Genomic DNA, 21,193 nt, shown 5'->3' with positions numbered 1-21,193 from the left:
TTTCTAGTCCTTTCATAACAATACATACATCTGCCCAATCTTAATGATTATCTCTTCTTCTTATTGTTTTGGGATAGATTTGCCGAATTTGAATGGATTTTATTTAAACTTCAAGTTTATTTGAAAAAAAATTTATGTAAATTTAAAACACTAGGCAACCGGTTAACACTGGTAATATAAACAGAGCGTTATCGTGATTATTTCAAATTCAAAACAATCCTAACAGCTACTCCCCTCGCTGTATAAACGCTTAACGTCTGCTTTCAATTAAAGCCGATTTTCGACTCGACATCATAAATTATGACTTCAACACGAAAAAAAATTATGAATTTAATTTTCTAAAATTGTCGTCGACGGTAAATTTGGCTGTTGAGTAAACTGTAAAATGAAAGTTTTAGGGTACGATGGCAGAGTAACCCTCGTGGTTTGCTTGTTTGCTCTGGCATCCCATTTCTTTTTTTTTATAACAGGCATTGTAAAACATGGATTTTTTTTCTTTTAACTTTTGGCAGCAACAAAATCCTTTTATCGAAGCGAACGGCAAGGCAGGTTGTCGAATTGCCTGCCCGTCCATTGCGTGGCATGAAGTTATTTGATGATAATAATGGAATACATTAAACAAATATTAAAAGTTTCGTATTCGCACTTTTAAGTGTAAGCGCTGAGGTCTTAATTGTTACGACTTATTTACGTATTTTCCTATATTCCGAAAAAGGTAAGAAATTTGAATTAGCTTATCAAGTGTTGACAGGCCACAGGGGCAAACAGAATATTTGCGACTTATATAGCACCTCATCTCTCTACTTGAATGTGATTATGTGATAGTATATAGGTATAAATTTCCGCATTATGTGAAATTTTTTTTTGGTCATGTAAGTGTAATTAAAAGTGAAATATTTCTCCATCAATTCGTGGTACACTTCTTACTTAAAGTGTAATGAAGCTGCATAAAGGTCAACACTACAACATATATGTGGTAGTTAGCCTATATTTATTTCTTGTTATCTCAACATCTTTCACAGAGTACATCAACATACAAATTTTTTCGTTAGGACTCCTTGTTTTTTAGAACAGATATTGTTTCGCTGCTAGAAGTATGAGTATCACAATTGGTTATTTTTGCCCAAAGTATAAAAAAAGAACAATTTCAGACACTTTCGTTCTCTACATGGCAACTAAAGCGATTTATCGAATTCGAAATTTCGAATTCGTATATACGTGTCTTCTAAAACGACCTTGAACCTAAACTATTATAGATTAAAATCTGCAAGATAACGTTAGAATCTAGATTCACTAAGGAGGGGTAGTTTTTTATAGTTTATATAAAACCAAATAAGAAGATTATATTCTGTCCCGAGCGAATTGTTATCTTAAAAAGGATTAAAAAAAGGAAAAAAACTAAATTTCCATACTTCAAAATATTGGATGATAAAAATTTATATGATATATGTGTTGAATTTTATGAGTAACTAGAAAAAAATACAGAAAGCAAATGAGTGCTCAGCTTTTGTTTCGTAGGCGTGTCTTTTGACCGGTTTGTGTCATTTTCAAATTATTTTGCAAATTTGTAAGCGAGATCTTTGTTCTTGGGGGAAAGTTGACCACAGACACTACAGTTGGACAAACGAACATGCTTAGGTGCATTCCAAATTGGTCAAAAACTGATCAAAAATTTATGTACTTTCTACATTCCTGCGGTTTACATAGGTATTGAACGAAAAATTAAATTTTCATACGCCATAATAATGGGGGAAGCGAGGCCAATTTTTTCATTTTTGTATGGTGCAATACACTCACAGAATATAAAGCAAAATTTTTGTATATTCATCTACTGTAGTTCACAAGTATGAGTATAATGAGTAAAAACCAATTTTTTGTTCCTTTTGAAAAATAGGAAAAATCTGAGTTGTTGCGGTGTCCATCAACCGCTTTTGCCCATTTTCTGTAACAGCCTGCGTGCAAGAATGTTTCCGCCAAATTTGAAGTCAACAGCTTAATTTTACCGACCAGGGGAATGTTTATAACAGACATTCGACAGACGGGCATGCTTAAATGGACTCAGAATTTAACGTTGATCTAGAATATATATAATTGGTGCGCTGATGCTTCATTCTGAGTATTGCAAACGTCTTGTTGGGTTTAAAAAAGAAAAAAATCTGTTAAATATATATTTTCATATGGGGAAGTAAACCGCGCGGTAGTTATCGGAAAACAATCCTTTTTTCACTTAGACCCTCTTACCATATTTTCTCTGTTTAATGTTTAATGTGTTTCACTTCTTTCGAAGAAAATTAGAGCGTTTTTACTTACCATTAAAGAAAGTACTTTTCATAGACTTTCTTCTCTTGTGCATTATATTCGTTCGCATTTTCGTTGTTGTTGTTCTATTTCTCATCGTTATTTCAATTAATTAACTTTATTTTCTGGAAAAAAATTTTAATGCATTTTTCTGACTGCCCGACCAACTGTTATTACCCGAGCGTATGTTGATAGCGCTCTTGTTGGGTTTGTTCTTATTGTTGTTATTGCGATGGTCGGTTTTAAAAACACAAACGGTAAAATTAATTAAACTCTACAAAATTTATTGAGCTTATTAAAAAAAAAAAGAAAAGTCTAGGTAGACTTTTAAATAAAGAAACGGAACAAGGTTAGAAACTAACACTACAATAAATAATTATAAGTGAACCCTCTCTATGTAAGTTTGTGCCAAACAAACTCTTATGAAAATATCCCAAAATTTAAAAAAAATTAAAAAGGGAAAAAAGGAAAATATCTATTACAGGAGCTTGCTTGTTTGAAGAGTCGAATAGACCTTATTGTGCCCGTGTGACAGGTTGATGGTGCATAACATTGTTTATACAAATGGTTGCGGGTATAATGAAACATCTCCGTCTGCTAATGCACTCTTATCCGTACACCCATTATATCCTGCATAGAGAAATGTTTACAGCACATATGAGCGAAAGTATACGAGTATCCTTGGGCCCTGGACAAACGTTATTTCTCTGCGTCATTTTATTGTGACATATTTTAAAACACTAAAGATCATTAAAAGATAACCAAACACCATGTTCGTGATAGTGCCGCATGTGTACCACTACACCTCATACGCTAATTTCTTTTCATCTGTCCATTGCATTACGACTGTATACACGCTCTCCACCACAAAAGATACATACGTCCTTTCTGTTTGATATCTCAGTGTTTTCTGTTGCATTTCAGATATTATCTTCAGACTGTTTCATTTTGCGGCTTATTTTAAGTTTTACGCATTTCGCATATGCGGGTATACTGGTGTTTAATTAATTAATTATTATATGAACATGGTGGACATCGAATTGTGTCACTAGTGACAACAATATAACAGACCTTTTATACACATTTTCAATCAATATGTATAGGTATAAGAAGACTAGCCACTTAACTGTTAATTTCCTAAACATCGACGATTCAAGATATTTTGGCGAAAAACAACATATGTATTTTGATAACATTTCTCTCTTTTAAGTCTCTCTTCTCTTTTAAAATTGATATAAATCAGTCATTCAAAAAAATTGTTCGATGGCCAATAGATTTTGAGTAACATTTTCGAGTTTGTCAGTCGGGGTGCAAAACATCAAATGCTATAACAAGTAATGCGTCTACGCCTATACGCCGTTATAGGTATAAGATTCACTTGCCTAAACTTACGGTAAAATAAAAAATGACAACTACATTTTTAACAAATTTGGAACTATATGTTGTCCTAGTAAGTTCGCATACGTAATAAATAGTTCATAATAATACTTAATAATAATACTAATAACAATCAGTATAAAATAACAATTTGGCAAAAAGTATAAACGTGTTATAATTACTGACCGAAAGACCAAAGCACAAGCCTTTCTTTCACTTAAATTTTTATTCCATCACATTCTCTTAAATACTGTGAATACTGAATATGAGATTACTAGTAGGCGAACACGTTTCTCTGCGTATTTGGGCAATTTCAAGGAGTAGGAGGTGACCGTGGCTTAATGGTGAAAAAGTACCCTCTTTATCATGCGCCATTACTTCTTAGCGCATGTAAAAAAAATCTAAGTGGACTTTATAGTATTTGTTGCATTTGTAAGGAAACACAAATATTGTTAAATTTGTTTGTATTTGCGTTTTTATCCATGATATTTTGCCAATTTCTTTGCTGAAGGATTGTATTGAATTCGTCAAATGTTTGCGAGGTTTAGAAATATGTCTGCATTAGATGCTTGAGGTGATTAGTAGCGTGCAATCCGTCTGTCAAGCTATCGAATTAAGGTTACGTCAGCCAACAGGGATCCATTTTCTAAAGTCGCAAATGTTCCATCACTCAACTTAAAGCGCGTTAGCATTTTCAAAATGGCTCCTTCTTAATTCAGGGCAATCTCCTCTTTTAAAATACTAGTTCCGACCGAAAACATTGATATGTTGTTAAACAAGCCACTGTGGCCAGTAGGATCCTTAATTAAGGAATTTATCCCTCCAAATCGTCCCCGTAATACGAACGCAATAGTTTTGTCGCCTTTAAAAAACTAAATGTTTCTTCACGCCCATTATCTCCCATTTATCTAAATGATGGGGGTCCTTAATTCAAAAATTCGTTCTACTTTTCTAAATTCAGTGAGCACGGAGTTTTTCTGTTTGGCCTTCACCGAAACTTGGCTAAAACTCGATCTTCATTCGTCGGAACTTTTTCACAACTCTTTCCAAGTCTTCAGAAAGGATCGAGTGAATCGCATTGGTGGTGGTGTATTAATTGCCGTATCTGAGTCAGTCCCGTCCAATTCAATAGAATTTCCCACTTCTTATCACCATTCGTGCGATAATGCCTAATAAACAGCTATTTGTAACCTGCTCCTATATTCCCCCAAATTCTGATATCTCCATTTACAAGAAAAACGCTGCCCTCATTTGTGAAGTGGCCAAGCGGTCTAGACTTAACGATTTGGTCGTTGCATTGGGTGACTTCAACTTGCCTCAAGTCATTTTGTGTAACAGTGATAATTCTGGCTGTTTGATTCCTACTTTAACGTCTGATAGGGCTGTTGTGTTCTTTAATGAATTGTTTGATCAATATTTGGTTCAATATAATCGTACCTCTAATTGTAATGGTAGACTGCATGATCTCTGCTTTGCCAACTTTCCTGAGATTAACGTAAATCGTTGCCCACCTTTTAGTTTACCTGAGGATCCTTATCATCCATCAATGTGCATGTCCTTTCATCATAAGAATGATGGTTCGTTGAACTGCCTTAATGTGCCAAATAAACTTTTTTAAATAAATGTTATGATTTTCATAAAATCAATATTGTATTGCTAAAACATCGTCTTTCACATATGAGGCTTGATTTCTCAACCGGAAGTATTGAAAACTTGTTGTCATCGTTCTACAATGCATTAAATCTAGCTATTGCTGCATCTGCTCCGATCAAGCAGTGCCGACCTCGAAGCAGGTCCCCCCCTGGTTTAATAAGACTATTAAATATTACAAGAATAGAAAAAACACGCTATTCAAAAAATATTCGAAAAGTGGCTCTGCGCTCGACTATTTCGGTTACTCGGTGGCGAGCCATAGATTTAACTCCCTCAACCACCATTATTACCGCAGATACTTTCTGTTCATTAAATCCTCTCTGTTTGCTAATCCTAAATACTTTTTTAAAGTTATTAACTCTAAAAGAAAAATTTCCACATATCCCTCTCGTGCTTCTTTTAATGGCTATGATTCCTCGGATGATTTTGAAATCCCAAATCTGCTTGCTAAGTATTTCCGACTAAACTTTTCGATTGATAATTTCGATTTATCAGCAAACTGCCCATATCTCATAACTAAGTCTGTTTCAACGCCTAACCTGGTTATTTCTGAAGATGACGTTTTTAATGCGTTGAGTTCTCTAAAATATAGTTGCGCCTGGACCTGATGGAATTCCATCATATGTACTTAAATCTTGCGCTGTCGAGTGTGATCTCAAAGATTTTTAACCTGTCCTTGAATTTAGATGTTTTCCCTTCGTGTTGGAAGAGTAGTTTCCTTATTCCTATCCACAACAGTGGGAGTAGACAATTTGTTGAGAACTACAGAGGCATAGCCAGGTTGAGTGTCTTGCCTAAGCCGTTCGAGCGAATTGTGACTCAGCATTTGGCCTTTGCCATTAATTCGTATATTTCTCCGCACCAGCACGGCTTTCGGAAAGCGCGATCTACAGTCACCAGCTTGTTAGAGTTTACTTGTCATGTTTTGAAGGCTTTTTCTAGTGGCTCTCGCACAGATGTTATATACACTGATTTAAGCAAAGCGTTGATATGATTAACCATAATTTACTTATCTTTAGACACCAAGCCTCTGGCTTCCCTCTCTATTTAGTGAAATGGATAAGCTCTTATCTGCACAGTAGATCATTTATAGTTTTGTTTAACTTCATCACATTGGATAAATTGCCCGTTATGTCAGGCGTACCTCAAGGAAGTCACTTAGGTACCATTTTATTTAGTTTATACATTAACGATTTTCCATCGGTGGTTAATTCCAGCCAGATCTTAATGTTTGCTGATGCTGTGAAACTGTTTTCTTCTTTCTTCGTAGAATCGCAATCACATCAGCTTCAAAGTGACTTGAATAATTTGGTTGCATGGTGCTCTTTGAATCTTCTGAAATTAAATCTAAATAAATATAAGAAGCTTTCTTTCTCAAGAAGACTCATTACTCAGTATTTCATTGATACGCATAAGTTGGAGGACATCGATACGTTCACAGATATAGGCGTTCTATTTGTCCATAGATTACGTTTTAACTTACATTTTGAGCTCTCGTTAAGTAAAGCTAGGTCCGCGCTTGGTTTTATAAAGAGGTGGTCCAAAGGGCTTGGTGATCCCTACATTTCAGAAAGGCTGTATATGTGTTTGGTTAGACCCATACTCGAGTATGCCTTTGTTGGGGTTTCTTGGCGTTTCCTTTGTAATCAAAGTAATAAATGGTGCCATTGACACGCCTTGATTACTTGGTGAAATAAGCTTTAATGTCCCTAACCGCTTCTCTAGGCACTTTATCTTGGTTAAGCTTAGTCAGTGTAAATATAATTATGAGCTGTTTAATCCGTTCAGAGTTGTTTGCAAGAACCTAAATGACGTCTATCACTTATTCTCATTATCGGACTCTTTAAAGTTCCCTTAAGCAACATTGCTTAATATGCGCGATTAAATTAGCTTTTAACCTTAAAAAGTTGTTACGATTCGAAAATGAATTGTTGTTAACTGTTATCGCTTGCAAGGCTTATGCATGTTTGCGATGGCTTAGGGGTTCATTCGCAATTTGGTCCTGTACCGGTTGTGAATGGGGCTCTATGCTGATTGTGTACCTGCATTTTTTTTTTTCCATTTTTTTGTTTTATTGTACTTATACTAAGTTTTATTATTAATTTAATATAAGTTTTGCTTTAAGTGCCAATTAAACGCGGCTGTTATTTGTTTAGTTGGGTTTCATGTATAAGTAGAATTAAAATAAATAAATAAATATATAAATAAATAATTATCTTTAGATTACCCTTAAAGAGGTTTATATTTCCCTCATACTAAAAAATCAAGAATTTTACGTATCATTTATTTAGAACACATACATATATATATTTAGGTAGGTTTCCCCCTATTGTTCTTAGCGATCTTTAGATTTGTTCGTACATTACTATTTGAGTACATTGAGTCTTCTGTGTTATATTTTGGATATGAGCTCTGATTTCCATCCTAATTTATACCTCGCGTACTCCAAAGTGCAAATTTTCTCAGGCATTTCGGTTACGTGAAATGAAATAAACACGTGTCCTTGTAATGGATTATAAGTATTAGAAAACGTGTTAGATTTGGAATTTTTTTCCCCAAAATTTACAGCAAAAAAAGCATTAAATAATTTTTTTCTATTGATCAGCTCTGTGATTACTACATTTGCTAAAATTAGATTTATACATTGCTTTTCCTATGTATTTCCAAATACACATATTTACTAAAAGTTTCCATAATAAGTAAGCTAAAGACAAAGTGTCTTGCGTTATTTATAATTTTACGATTAAAAACTTTTTAATTACTTTATTGTGATGTTGAATACAGCTACCAATGCTTTTGCTTCACACGATATCACTTCTTGAATTTCAAGCAATAATTATTTTTATTGCTAATTAAAGGCTACGTGTTGACAACCATAAAAGCACTGCAACAACTTGTAGCGATAACTACTTTGTACAATTCGTGAGTTTATTTATAAAATTAATTTTTTGTAAGTTTTAAAAAAAAGTATTAAAATTATCTCTTCTTTACTTGCGCGTTATAACTTTTATTTATTGCTGTTGTCGTATAAAGGTTTATACAATATTTAAAGTCTCTTAGGCATTTTGAAAATCTCGGTATGGATTCATCTTAATTGTACTTAATATCATCTGGAGATAGACAAAGCATAAACTGTTGAGAAAAGATCTAACGAAACTATTTTTCTATTAATATACGGCAATGATACGTTTATTTGCTTACTTTTATTGTTTCTTTTATTTTTATCGTTACAAACTTTTCAGTAGGCACAGGTTATGGAAATTTTGCGAAGAGGCTGAGATAATCATATGTCATGTTTCAGCCAGAGGGGTAATTTCAATAAAAAGTTGAACGTAAACCTATTCAAGCAAAACGAAACTCTGCCGACATGAGTGAATTCATGAATAAAATGATTTCACCCACAACAGAAAATTCACTTTCGCGACGAAGCTATCGTTACACACGAACTTTGTGTATAGCAGTTTACCGGAATCTGGAGGACTATTTCGCCTGCAGTCCTCTACTATCTCGGTAATAGTATTTTGCACAAAATATTTAGTTTTTTATGTAGCGGGTTTTTATGAACAGAAAATAATTATTAGCGATCCCGGTAGAGGAACATCTTTTGATTGGTTGGTATTTATAAAAAAAGTACAAACATTCAACATCAAGACCTTCTAAAACTTGCCAAAATAGCTTTGACTGACATTACCTCTTTAGTTGCACATTGTGCGGTTTTTACATGCTCGAGGAGTTGGGTGCCCCGGATTCGCCCCAAAAACGTATCTAATTTCCTCGCTTTTTTGCTTCTTTAATTGTTTCGCTTCATTCGCTTTTTTTTAAACCAGAAAACTTTGCAGAAAGTTGATTACATTTTTTGTTTTGTTTCTTATATTTTCACTTGCTTGAAAGCAATTTCCTGCTTCAGAATAAATTAGCAAACATTAAATTATGCCTAAAGAAGACTTAAAAAGTAAAGAAAATTATAATGTTTACGGATAAAGACACAGCAAAAAAAAAAAAGAAAAAACAGATAGAAAATGAAAAATAAAAAAAAAGTTGCGCAACTCTCGAACGGTAGAATTAACGTTTATTATATTGACGATAAACCGTAGCACTTGAAATTCGTTTAAAGTGAAGAAGAAATTAAAACTTTTTTATTAAGCAAACGTAGAAGATATCCAAGTATCTAATCTAATTAACTCAGAACACTTAAATAATTTAATTTAGTTAATTTTCTTATTTTAGGGAACTATCCATGTATACACATCTGTCGAGTTCATATTAGCAGTACCTTCAATAACGTTTAGACGGTACAAATTCTTCCTGGGCATTAAAAAAAAACAACAAGTTTAAATTTAAATCACATGTATAAGATGATCACATGGAAAAGTGTTAAACCGCACTTTAATAAAATGATTATTGAGTTTATGGAAATTTTATTTAATTGCTACTCTGTTGTATAATCATGACGACAATTGAGATGATGATCTAATGTAAAGCGCTCTGTGACTAACCGCGACCAGTAGGTCGCGTGCTATAAGGTCAAATGGGCTACATCGCTATTTGCTTAGGAATATAAATTCCCATTAAATATGGCTTCCAGAAATTGCCAGAGTCAAAAAGGTTATACAATTCTCTCAAAAGTAAACGGCCTACGTCTTGAACTCATTGGCTGGGAAAAAAGCTACTTAAACACATCGTTCTTGTTAATAAATGGTTAATTTGGGTGGATATAATTTTATTTAATACAAAACTGCGTTTTGTTGATTACGCCAAACGGGGCAATTGGTGATTGAATCATAAACTGAATCATAATCTTCAGTGTTGCTTGACTCCCGCTGACACCTATAACGAACGTAAGAGTTCTGCTTTACTCTTGCTTATGGAACTCACGCACCCGTTCTAGAGTCGCGGCAGATACAAGCTTTAGCTTAAAATAAGTCGCGGACTTATTGAAGAAATTGCATAAGACAACAACGCTTAGTCGACGAATCCATACAAAAATTTTGAGACTTCTTGGTTTTTCAATGCTTAGGGCACACGGAGTGCTGTTAGATCCCAACTAGTCTCTTTGCAATTCAATTCCTGTTATACAAACCGCCTACGGAGATGTACTATTTCTGAAAAGAAAACCTATCTTTTCGTTAATAGTCTAATATGAGATGCACATTTGGAATGTCTACTCCACGGCTTATAACTCTTTGTAGTGTTACCATCAGAACTTTATGAATGTCATAACATATCAAAACCTTAATTGTTATATTAACCGAAATAATTGTAACTAATGGAAAGTAATACTATTGGGGATTCATATGAGAGCGTTAGGGAAACTTTGAAACCTAATAAATAAAAGGAGAAACAATTTGTTAAAGTTATTAAACACTGTTCTCAGGCGCGTCTAAGGTGAAAAAGTTTAACAACTGATAGAGAAAATATTTCGAAAGGATGTTAACAAATATAATTAAGACCTCCTCTGACCGTGTAAGATAAAATGGTTTAAAACAATCAAAGTCTAGTTTATTCATTCTAGTTTATTATTGTTTTACTATAAGAAGACGACTTTATCTTTGGTTATCGCAATTGTCAGCAACGACTAAAGAACCATTTAAAAATTTATTTAATTTACTTAACTATTTTTCCCTAAGCATTGAATTGAATAAAATCAAAATGCAAATTTTCCTTGCTTTCATTTCTAATAAAAAGGACGAAAGCAAAGGGAGAAAAAACGGTTTCTATACCATTTCATACAACACCACAAATCCATTAAATATGATTAAATTGTTGACCAAAGTCTGAAGCAATACTTCTTAAGCTACGAAATACGTACAAAAAGAAAATCGAATCAATGTTGAGGAAAATTAAATCAAGAAAAAAAAGAAAAAACAGGAAAACCGAATAAAAGAGTAAAAAAGAAAGGATTTGCGTTTCAATTAACACCACTAGACAGGTGAATAGGTTCGAATATACATAAATATACTCAAAGGATTCACTTTGAGGTTTAAACCATCCATTGTGTATAACTAAATCCTCCAAGAGTTGAAAATGAAAAGAAAAATACGGTGAAAGAATTAGTTTGGGGAAAAAGAAATCCACTATTTTTTCGGTAGATGGCTGCACTGATAGATTTCTCGTAAAGTATCGATGAAACAATTTGATATTTATGCTCGTAGGAAAGGTGACATTTCGCAGTAAAAAAAATTCTTTTGCTATTTTTTGTTTGGTGCATTCAGTTGTGAGTTACAGCGTGTTAAAAATGGAAGTGAACAAAGAGAAAATTCGGTACATTTTACAGTTTTTCTTTGACAAAGGCGAAAATGCAAGCCAGGCGGCTAAAATTGTGAATGGTGCTTATGGTTTCGATACTGTAACAGCCAATTATGTGCAATTTTGGTTTCGTAGATTCCGTTTAGGAATTTTTGATGTTAAAGATGCACCTCGCACAGGTTTGGGTGCCACACCAATTAACAGAAAAAAACATGATGGATCGAATTTCCATCTGCGAAGCCTTGGCCAAACGGAATGAGATAGACCCATTTCTTAAACGGATGGTGACTGGAGATGAGAAATGGATCACATACGATAACCCTGTGCGAAAACGATCGTGGTCAAAGAGTGGTGAAGCACCTCAAACGGTGGTCAAACCAGGACTAACGGCCAGGAAGGTTTTGCTAAGCATTTGGTGGGACTGGAAGAGGATTATTTATTATGAATTGCTTCCATATGGCCAAACGCTAAATTCTGATCTCTACTGTCAACAACTGGACCGTTTGAAGATAGCGATTGACCAGAAACGGCCAGAATTGGCCAACAGGAGGGGTGTCGTGTTCCACCAGGACAACGCTAGGCCACACACATCTACAGTGACTCGCCAGAAACTTCGGGAGCTTGGTTGGCAAATTTTAATGCATCCGCCATACAGTCCGGAGTTGGCACCAAGCGGTTATCATCTCTTTCTTGCATTGCAAAATTTCTTTAATGATAAAAAATTGGAATCTAGGGAGGATTGTGAAAATCGACTACTAGAGTTTTTTGCAAATACAGGACCAGGACCTCTATGAGAGAGGCATTTTGAAGTTACCTTTAAAATGGCAACAAATCATACAACAAAACGGTGCATATTTGACCCAAATCGGACAATCCGAAGCATGTTAAATAAAGTCCTGAAGTTCATATAAAAATAATGGATTTCTTTTTCCCCAAACTAATATATGTATTCTATGCGTACAAAAAGAACTTAACTTGAAAAAAAAAATAAATAAATAAAGAAAACGGAAAAAGCGTTATAAACCAGGAAAATGGTTTGTACAGATAGTTCTGTTTTTTTCCATTACATTGTTAAACAATCGCTGCAGAGTCATTCATAAAATCTTAAGTCGTATTTAGTTAAACACAGAAAAAAAATGTTGATGGATTAATATTTTAAGAAAAATTCTTTATGTTTGCCAAACTGAGATTTTAGAAAATCTTATTTCCAAGGTAGGACTTTTAATGTGCGAAACAAGATCAAACTGACAGTCGTTTTGAAAACACAAGCTGGTGTTTATATATATACAGAGATTACATCTGTAGGTTTTGTATTTATTTTTTTCTTGAACGGCAATACCAGACAATTGATTGTTTTCCGCGATTTAAGCAATATATATTTTCAATATCAGCATGGAAAATAATTATTCTCTTATTCTTTGGAAGGCTTAGATCCAATCATACGTGAGTTTCTTAGCTAAAGAAATGAATAGAAAATGAACGAAATTATGCGAGTTTTGATCAAAAACTAATGTGAATTTTCAAACTGCACTTTGCCTTATTTTGGGAGCGCAGATATTTAGCGTCGTGTAAGTGATGCAAATGACAATATGCAATCAATTTCAAGGCTTAATTAATAACCAAGGCCTATTCTATCATATTTCGTGACTTAACGTCGATGTGGTATAAAGTGTACGTTTGAGAGGCCTCTCAAATAAACGAGAAAAGAGATCGAGTAGGTCGATGGTGTTTTTTAACTTTATCTATAAAAACTCTGATAGATGTTTCTCATTGCTGCAAGAAAATTAACAAAATTGGACGCTTTTGCAGATAAAATAAATTTACGGATTGAGATTATACCAATCCAAGGGTCGTTTATTTTGTCAAAACACTTACAACATGCGGACGGAAACTTTAGAATCACGTCAGAGAAATTTTAGAGAATCTAAGCCTGTCGCTCTATATGTCTGTGTAATATCTATAGTAGAAAAATTAGCTCAAAATTAAATAGGCCTAATCGGTTAAAGTAGGGGCTCCCAGTGCAATGTAAGTTAGGAACAGCTTTGTTTGCAAAATCGAAAACCGTGAACTTTTGCTCGTTGCTTATTAAATACAAAAAATACAGCGATGAAAACTTCTACCTATAGTCTATGGGTAGTTTCACTTTAGCTGCGCAAAAACATAAAGATAAGCCACCTCCAAATAGACGTAAGGACAACCAACATGTCCTGGTTTTTAATTGCTTTTAGTTTTTTTTTTTTTTAAATAGAAGTAGAGAGTGTCAATACTTTTAGGGCACGACCCATCATAATTTTCTCTTCTTGTCTGTCCCTGTTTCTAAAAATAATTTATATAAAATCCTTATACACTTTCCACTTTTTATTAAATAATCAGAAAAAAAAATGCATTAATATTAATTCATGAGAAGTAGTAATAAAAAAAAAAATTTGATTGAAAGCAATATTCACTCAATTCATCATTACATCATTTCATTTCGTACGCAACGGTTTCTATGTTAAATCAATGAAATTATTCTCGTCGATTATTCAAGGAATGTGTTCTTTGGCTATAACCAGTGAGACCTACTCATATTAGTACGTATGTTAACAAAGGCAACCAATCTACGTAAACAGCACAACCACTAAATCATTATCCATTCGGACATTTGTGTACATTCGGCAATTAAAGCAGCAATAGCTTGTATTTTTGAGTGCTGGCGATTTCCTGGCATTACTTAAATATATCTCCTTTATAATGGGTATTGTGAAAGGAAGGAGACTACAGTGCCATTTGAATTGTTTTATGCAAACGAAGAAGGAATTCAGACTCCTCAGACTAGTTGTTTAAACTGACTGAAGATCTCCTACATGGGTTTTTATAATTACTTGGCGAATTAATAAATATATTAAAAAAACATTTATGCTTTTGCGAAGTGCCAGTTATGGCTGTTCATGAACCTGTGATTTTGAAGCTTGCATTTTTCTGAGATTAAGTTATGATATGTGTTCTATTTTTATTTAATTTTTAAAATGCGACATAGCTCGGAAAAGTCTACAACTTTTAAATATTCATTATTAAAATTCAATTTCAATTGCAGCGTCTTAGCCGTCGCCAGAACAAATCCGCGGTGATAACTACCCTGCTTTGCGATCGAATCAACAATGTGAAAAGATCTGAGCCGGTTTTACGACTGACAACGCTAACATCGGATAAGGATAAGCAAGCAAATTAAGGAACTTCTTTGCAGTGATGTATAAACACGTGTTAATGTAAAATAGCTTTGACTTCGAAACTCATTTTGAAGGGTCGTCACGCTCGTAATAGCTTTAAAGCGCTGCATTTGACTTATGCTGAGCAATATTATAATCTTCATTGCGAAAAACCTAATTTCAGCTGAGACGACTTTCCGGTGATCTAAAGCCTTATCTAAAACACAAATATAGGAGACGCGGCGGCATTTTCGTCACGACCGAATGTGAGTGGTGTCAGTTCAGAACGCTTGTTCGTTAACTGATATTGTTGAAGAGAGTTTCAAGAAAGCTTAGTGTTGGGCGCATGCTTGGGCGTGCTTGGGAAAGAGAAAGAGCATTTAAGAGGGAAGATAAGAAAATCTGTTTTTTAAAAATTATCTTGGTGAGATAGGTTCTTGGTGGAAGCCCAATGGATGGATTGATCAAGACGTTCCTTCGCAAACTTAATTTAAGGGCTCATAGCAAATACTTGTAAATCGTACTTTTGTACATTTAGCTATAAGCCCCTGTATATTTCGTATCTGCATGAATACGAACACATTATGGGAAAGTGTTAAACAGCACCAACGAGACTCATTGTCAGCGAGCTTTTCCTGTTTATGCTGTGTATGTAAAGAACAAATGAAAATATTTCCATATTCGTAATTGAACTGTTCGATTGGGCATCGATGTGCAACCGATAAGATTCACAACCATTTCGTACTACGAAACGTTTAAAGAGTACTTGTCTGTATCTTGTATACGCACAGATATATGGCTGTACATAAATATTCATACTCATGAAAATTAAATTGCATTTTAATTTTTTCCAAAAGAATAACAACCAAAAGTTTTAAGAATCGTTTGGCGATTCTGAAGAAAAATTTTTCGTAGTGAAAGTCACCTTTTTTTGCTGTCTTTATATAATATATTATATATTTAAATATGTAGCAATAAAGTGAACATGCATATGTAATGTGAGCATATGTACGTAACATATATAATCCTTTAATACTTATATAATGGACTTAAAGGGAATGGTGTACACTATGAAAATCTTATCCCTTACAGGTTTGCTTTTTTAAATTAAAAAATTTAACATTTGTGTAGAACCGTGAATATCAATCACCACAGATGACGCTTTGAATCTAAACATTACTTTATAAGAAAGCACGGATTTCTTTTTTTTGGGGTGTTTTGATTCTTTTTCCTTTAGTTTCTACGCCACGGTTACGCCTCACAACAACGCCGTCAGTTTAGAAATTTAAAATGTTGTCATACCTTTTTTATCCCGAACATCTACACTATAATGCGTTGGCAGTAATTAATTCCGTTAATAAAAAAAAAATAAAAAAATGATTTAATGTTACACGAAAATGACACACGGAGCTACCTGCCTGTTAGAAGTAATAAGCTGCTGAAATTTACGCATGTGTTTTAAGTTATCTTCAGGCCCTTTAAACTGCACGCGTTGTCACCGCCAACTGGAAATTTAAAACATTTAACATATAGACGCTTGAAATAGTTAGGCTTTCTTTAGCCGTCAGCGAATTATAAGAGAAAAGGAAACTAATAATATGGGTTGTAACGTTTTGAAATACCAGGTATCGTATACTAAACTATAAAAACGTTAGAATTCTTCTGGCCTTAAAAATGGGGATTGAAACGTATGGTTGAAGGGGAGTGCGCACTCTTCTCATAACGCGACACAAAAATTTGTTAAAGTTGTCAAAAAAAGTCTTGTGCAATAAATATATTGTTCAATTAATATAAGAATATAAGAATACGATTACCAAAAATCTTTGCAATTTTGAGTTAGTTGTTCAGGCCAAGCTCTAAAAAAGTTTTGCGACGTTAAGTAAGTGCACCTATACCATTTGCCGCAGAACGCATGTAACATTACTAATTAACCTTCAAACCTTTCAAAACATCCATTTTCGCTACACACAATGAAATTTTCATACGTTTTAGTTTCAGCGTCGTTAAATATCACCGCCACATGAAGAAAATTAGTCTTTATTGAAATGAATCAGTTCCTTGGGAACTTGGGCAATATTTGATGATGCTGAATGATATGAAAACTGGCGCGGTACCTTAAAATTTATATTGTGATATTTTGCGGTAGCTGGACTGGAACGCTCTACTTGCCCATCTATTCATCAAACTTTATCGCTCAGTCAATGATTTATCGCGTAAACGGACAGAGCTTTGATGCTGTCAGGATAATAAAAATTGTGTGTAGCTATAAATGCTATAAGTATCTTCAATCAAATATTTTTTAGCGTTCTCATAAAATAAAAGTTCCGTCTAATAAAAAAGCTAAGCAGGATTAATTTGTATACTCCGTAAAGAATAACATGGATTTATTAAATTTATAAATTAAAGAAAAAGCACACATATATATTTACGCCATGCAATTTTCAAAAAAGTCTGCCAATTTTGTGTACCCAAAAAAAAGAAAAAGTTTATGAAAGTCAAGTCCCGCTCCTTAGTGAGTTGTTCCTGTAAACTAATAATACTGTACATGTATATGTTGCGGTATTATATAGACATGTACACGTATGTGGATATATATATATATATACATATATATAAATACATCGGCGAATGTTTTAGTTAAGAATGCTCGAGCGACAAAAGGCATGCCTTTAAAACTTGGTATATTAAATAAAAGACAAAAGGCTCTGACGTAATATTAATTAACAATTGAATAAATTTAAAACAAAAGGAGAATATAGCTAAATAACGAGAACATACCTTTTACAATTTACGTGGCATTGTTGAAGCTTGAAAAGAGCAAATGTTCCTTGTAAACATGATATTTCCCAACAATTCGCTTGCAGTTAACTGAAATACGCTGATACCACAAGAGCCTGAAGTCAGTTTACGATTCTTCTTATCGAGCTGACGAAACACAAAAACGCTGTGATCATTTTTTAGACTGATACTACAGATATGAAATTTTAGACTCGATTCGAGTACCTTCAAATCGTTGATCGTTGTAAGCTGTTCGATAACGAGAGTTATCAATGCAAAATTGAAAACTATGTTCCAGCTATATTGATAACGAGAACCGTAAGCCGACCTTAGATGGTTCAAGGATTCAAGCGATATGTATACGCTACAAAATGAAAAAAAAAAACTCTGACATGAAGAGGACTTTTTCAGACATCTAATATTTAGAACTGGAGGAGGATTTAGTCGATTTTCGCCTCAATGAACGTAGTAAAGGTTGTGGTAGATTCGTGCTTCCCGTTGCAGTAAAACGAAAATGTGGATAATAAGTTTTTAAGCCAATTAAGGTACTGGCCTTTCTACGCCGGTCTACACTGTGTGGCAAACAACAGCGAGCGTTCATAACAAAGCTTGTTTTGCCTACACTTAACACGCAAGAGAAGTTGTGACCGATGCATATGTTTGTGCATTACAAATATTTGCTAAACTTAAAATATCTTTTGTGATGACATAATAAAACTTGGCTTCTCTCTTACGGTATGACTTGGCTGCGACATCATTAAAATCTTTTTCACTTTTATTATGCGTAATAGCTTTTAGTACTTCCACAGACTATCTTTTGTTTGTTTTATAATATATTGCCGTCCGCAATTGAATTTTACGAAAAATTAATATAATTTATTAATGTCAAAGTGCATTCAATTTATGTCTGGGTTTTTGTGTACGTACCAGCATCATTACATCAGTGTTGTCTGAACTGTCAACGCCATGACACTTTAAGTAGAGGTAATTAAAACAAAAATGACATGTTCTTGTAAAACTGTCAATAGGTGTTATTGACAACAAGCGGGCAAGAGACAGAATCACATATACAACAGAAAGAGACAGAGCTGAACAGAACCATGCACTGAATGCACTTGAATGAATGAACCCCAAACATTGTTCACATAAATAGACATAGCGAACGCATGGACGCACCTAGGCACACACTATGTACGCGTCAGCAGTTCAAATCAAAAATTGAAGAAAAAAAAATCAATTTTTTATTCTTTTTAGACGGCGCAATGTTTATGTCTTCAAATATGCAATAATTTGAAATAAATATTTGGAATATTTTTAATCAAGAGGATTGTTTGTCTTCTTTTTCCGTCTTTTATTTTAATTGAAAATGAAATTGGATTTTTGAGAAGATTTCAGATATATTAATAAAATGCTTTTCAAAATGACAGTGTTGATGATGATTGTATGAAAAGCTTCAGATGCATTGCATGACAATGAACCAAAACCATAAAGATGCCAACAAAACTATATGCTTACAGGCGAGGGATGTTGCCTGACGTCCTCAATTTCAATGTCATTAATGTCTCGACACTCGACGTAAATATATTTTCCCTATATTTACTGTGTGTGATGACATTGTGTTGTTGCAGTCTTTTTTTCTTAAGCTTTTTTTTTCTCATTTTTAATTTTACGATCGGATTTTCAGTAACCACGAAACCGAAAGAAATAATACAAAACTTTATGTCATTGTTGTGGCAGTAAAATAGGTTTTATTGATTTCTCGGTATTTTAACTTTGCTCCGGGCATCATGTGTAAATATGTTTTGTTTTTTGCTGTATTTTTACAGAATTTTACTATCACGGTCGAAGGCTTTGCTTTTATTTTGTCATAAATGACTTCAACTAATTATGAGATTCAAAAGAGTTATTGTAGGCAGCCATTGTTAATATATTTTATAGTTATATTTACACTTTGTTCTGCGTATCGGGATGTATATGAGACATGTTATTTTATTACGTCTTCAATTTTTATTGAATTTTAAAAATCCAAAAACTTTCGCGGTATTTAATAGAAATATGCCTAGTTGATATAGAGCTAAGTGAGTACATTATATTTTTTGTATTTCATATTTTAGGCAGCCTTATTTGTTACGACAACCTATTAGTTTCTCTGCTAGAGGCATGCAAGCCACTTATCAATTGTGATATGCCTCTTAAAGCATACGAATGCCAAATTTTACATCTTTACCGATCATAGAAAAAAAATGAAAAATTCATATCATATAGGGATGCGTGAGGAAAGCGGAATGCAGGCGTTACTCAACCTTGAAATAATGTTAGCGTAATCCATTTCCACTCTGTTGATTTCACAAAATCTTGGATCAAACAATAAAAGAAATGTTAACATTTTGTATAACATATCGTGAAGAAAGAAAATTATACTCGATTATAAGGTAGTTAACATTTGATTCATTCGGAAGCACTGCCAGATGTAAAAATTCACCATACCCATTTTATGGCTTGTGAGACAACAACGCATCCATGTACAAGTACAATTTACTTAAAAATAGAATAACGTAGTGAATCGAAAGTGCATTTCTCACAGCTTTCATCCTTGAGCCAAGATACGTCAGTGCACAAAATTTCATTAAAATATCTTCTCTGTAAGTTGAACATTAGAAAACAAGTCGGACAGACGAAGAGACCAGAGTAGAGATTCTGAATCAATCGGTATAATAAAGCGCGTCAAGGTGTAAATAGGTGTGAGAAATTTTGGGTACGAGGTGTAATAATAAAATGATGCCCCAGTTGAACACAAGTCAATTCTATTAATTTTCTCATGCATGAGTTATAGTTTCCTCCTTGATCTATCAAGTCGTTGGCAAACATTTCTCTTTGTCACAAAAAAATTAACGATTTGGCAAACGCTTAAGCAGACAGCATAGTACCACTAGACTGAATATAGTTCGGTGAGAAGTTATTTTCTTCCTTTTCTATTTTTATAGCCACTATTGATGACTGGAAGTATATTTCAGTCTTTCAAAATGTTTGCAATAGCCAGACGGACGCCTTAGAGGCCCTATAGATAAAATATATTCTTGATGGATATCAAAATTTTGATGAATTCAAATGTTCTACTCGTCACAGAAATGAAGCTATCGTCTTTAAATTTGGCAAGAACATGGGAAGTTTTTCCACGCACGGTGGTTTTCAAAATGGGCCAAATCGGTTAAAGGGGGCGCCTAAATTAAAGCGTTTACGGAGAATATTTTCGGCTGATTCGGCTGCACCCAAATAAATTTCCCCGCTAGACTCTTCTCTGCTCTTTGAATCACCTACACAAAAAATTTTAAATCCTCTTTCGCCTTCCACTCTTCCATAAAATAATCTTTGAAAGCATTATTAAAAGCATTGCGTTAATCTTAAGTCCAACTAACTTGTAGAAGAAATAAATTATCTCGTACAAAACCGGTTTCCGCCGATTATTCAAGCAATGTGTTGTTTGGCTGTAATCAGTCATACATATCCACGTTGTTACGTATGATAAATATATATTGTAAATTTTTAGCAACTGTTCACACATTGCATAGTGCATGGTTTGCTTTTTAACAAATACGTATATGCTTTATCTATATTCAATTTTTATCTCGTATGTATATAGAAGATTGGGGTGT

This window comes from Glossina fuscipes, unplaced genomic scaffold (genome assembly GCF_014805625.2).
Source record: "Glossina fuscipes isolate IAEA_lab_2018 unplaced genomic scaffold, Yale_Gfus_2 121, whole genome shotgun sequence".
NCBI classification, from domain to species: domain Eukaryota; kingdom Metazoa; phylum Arthropoda; class Insecta; order Diptera; family Glossinidae; genus Glossina; species Glossina fuscipes.
The sequence above is the reverse complement of the archived record's forward strand: the minus strand, read 5'-3'. Positions refer to the sequence as shown.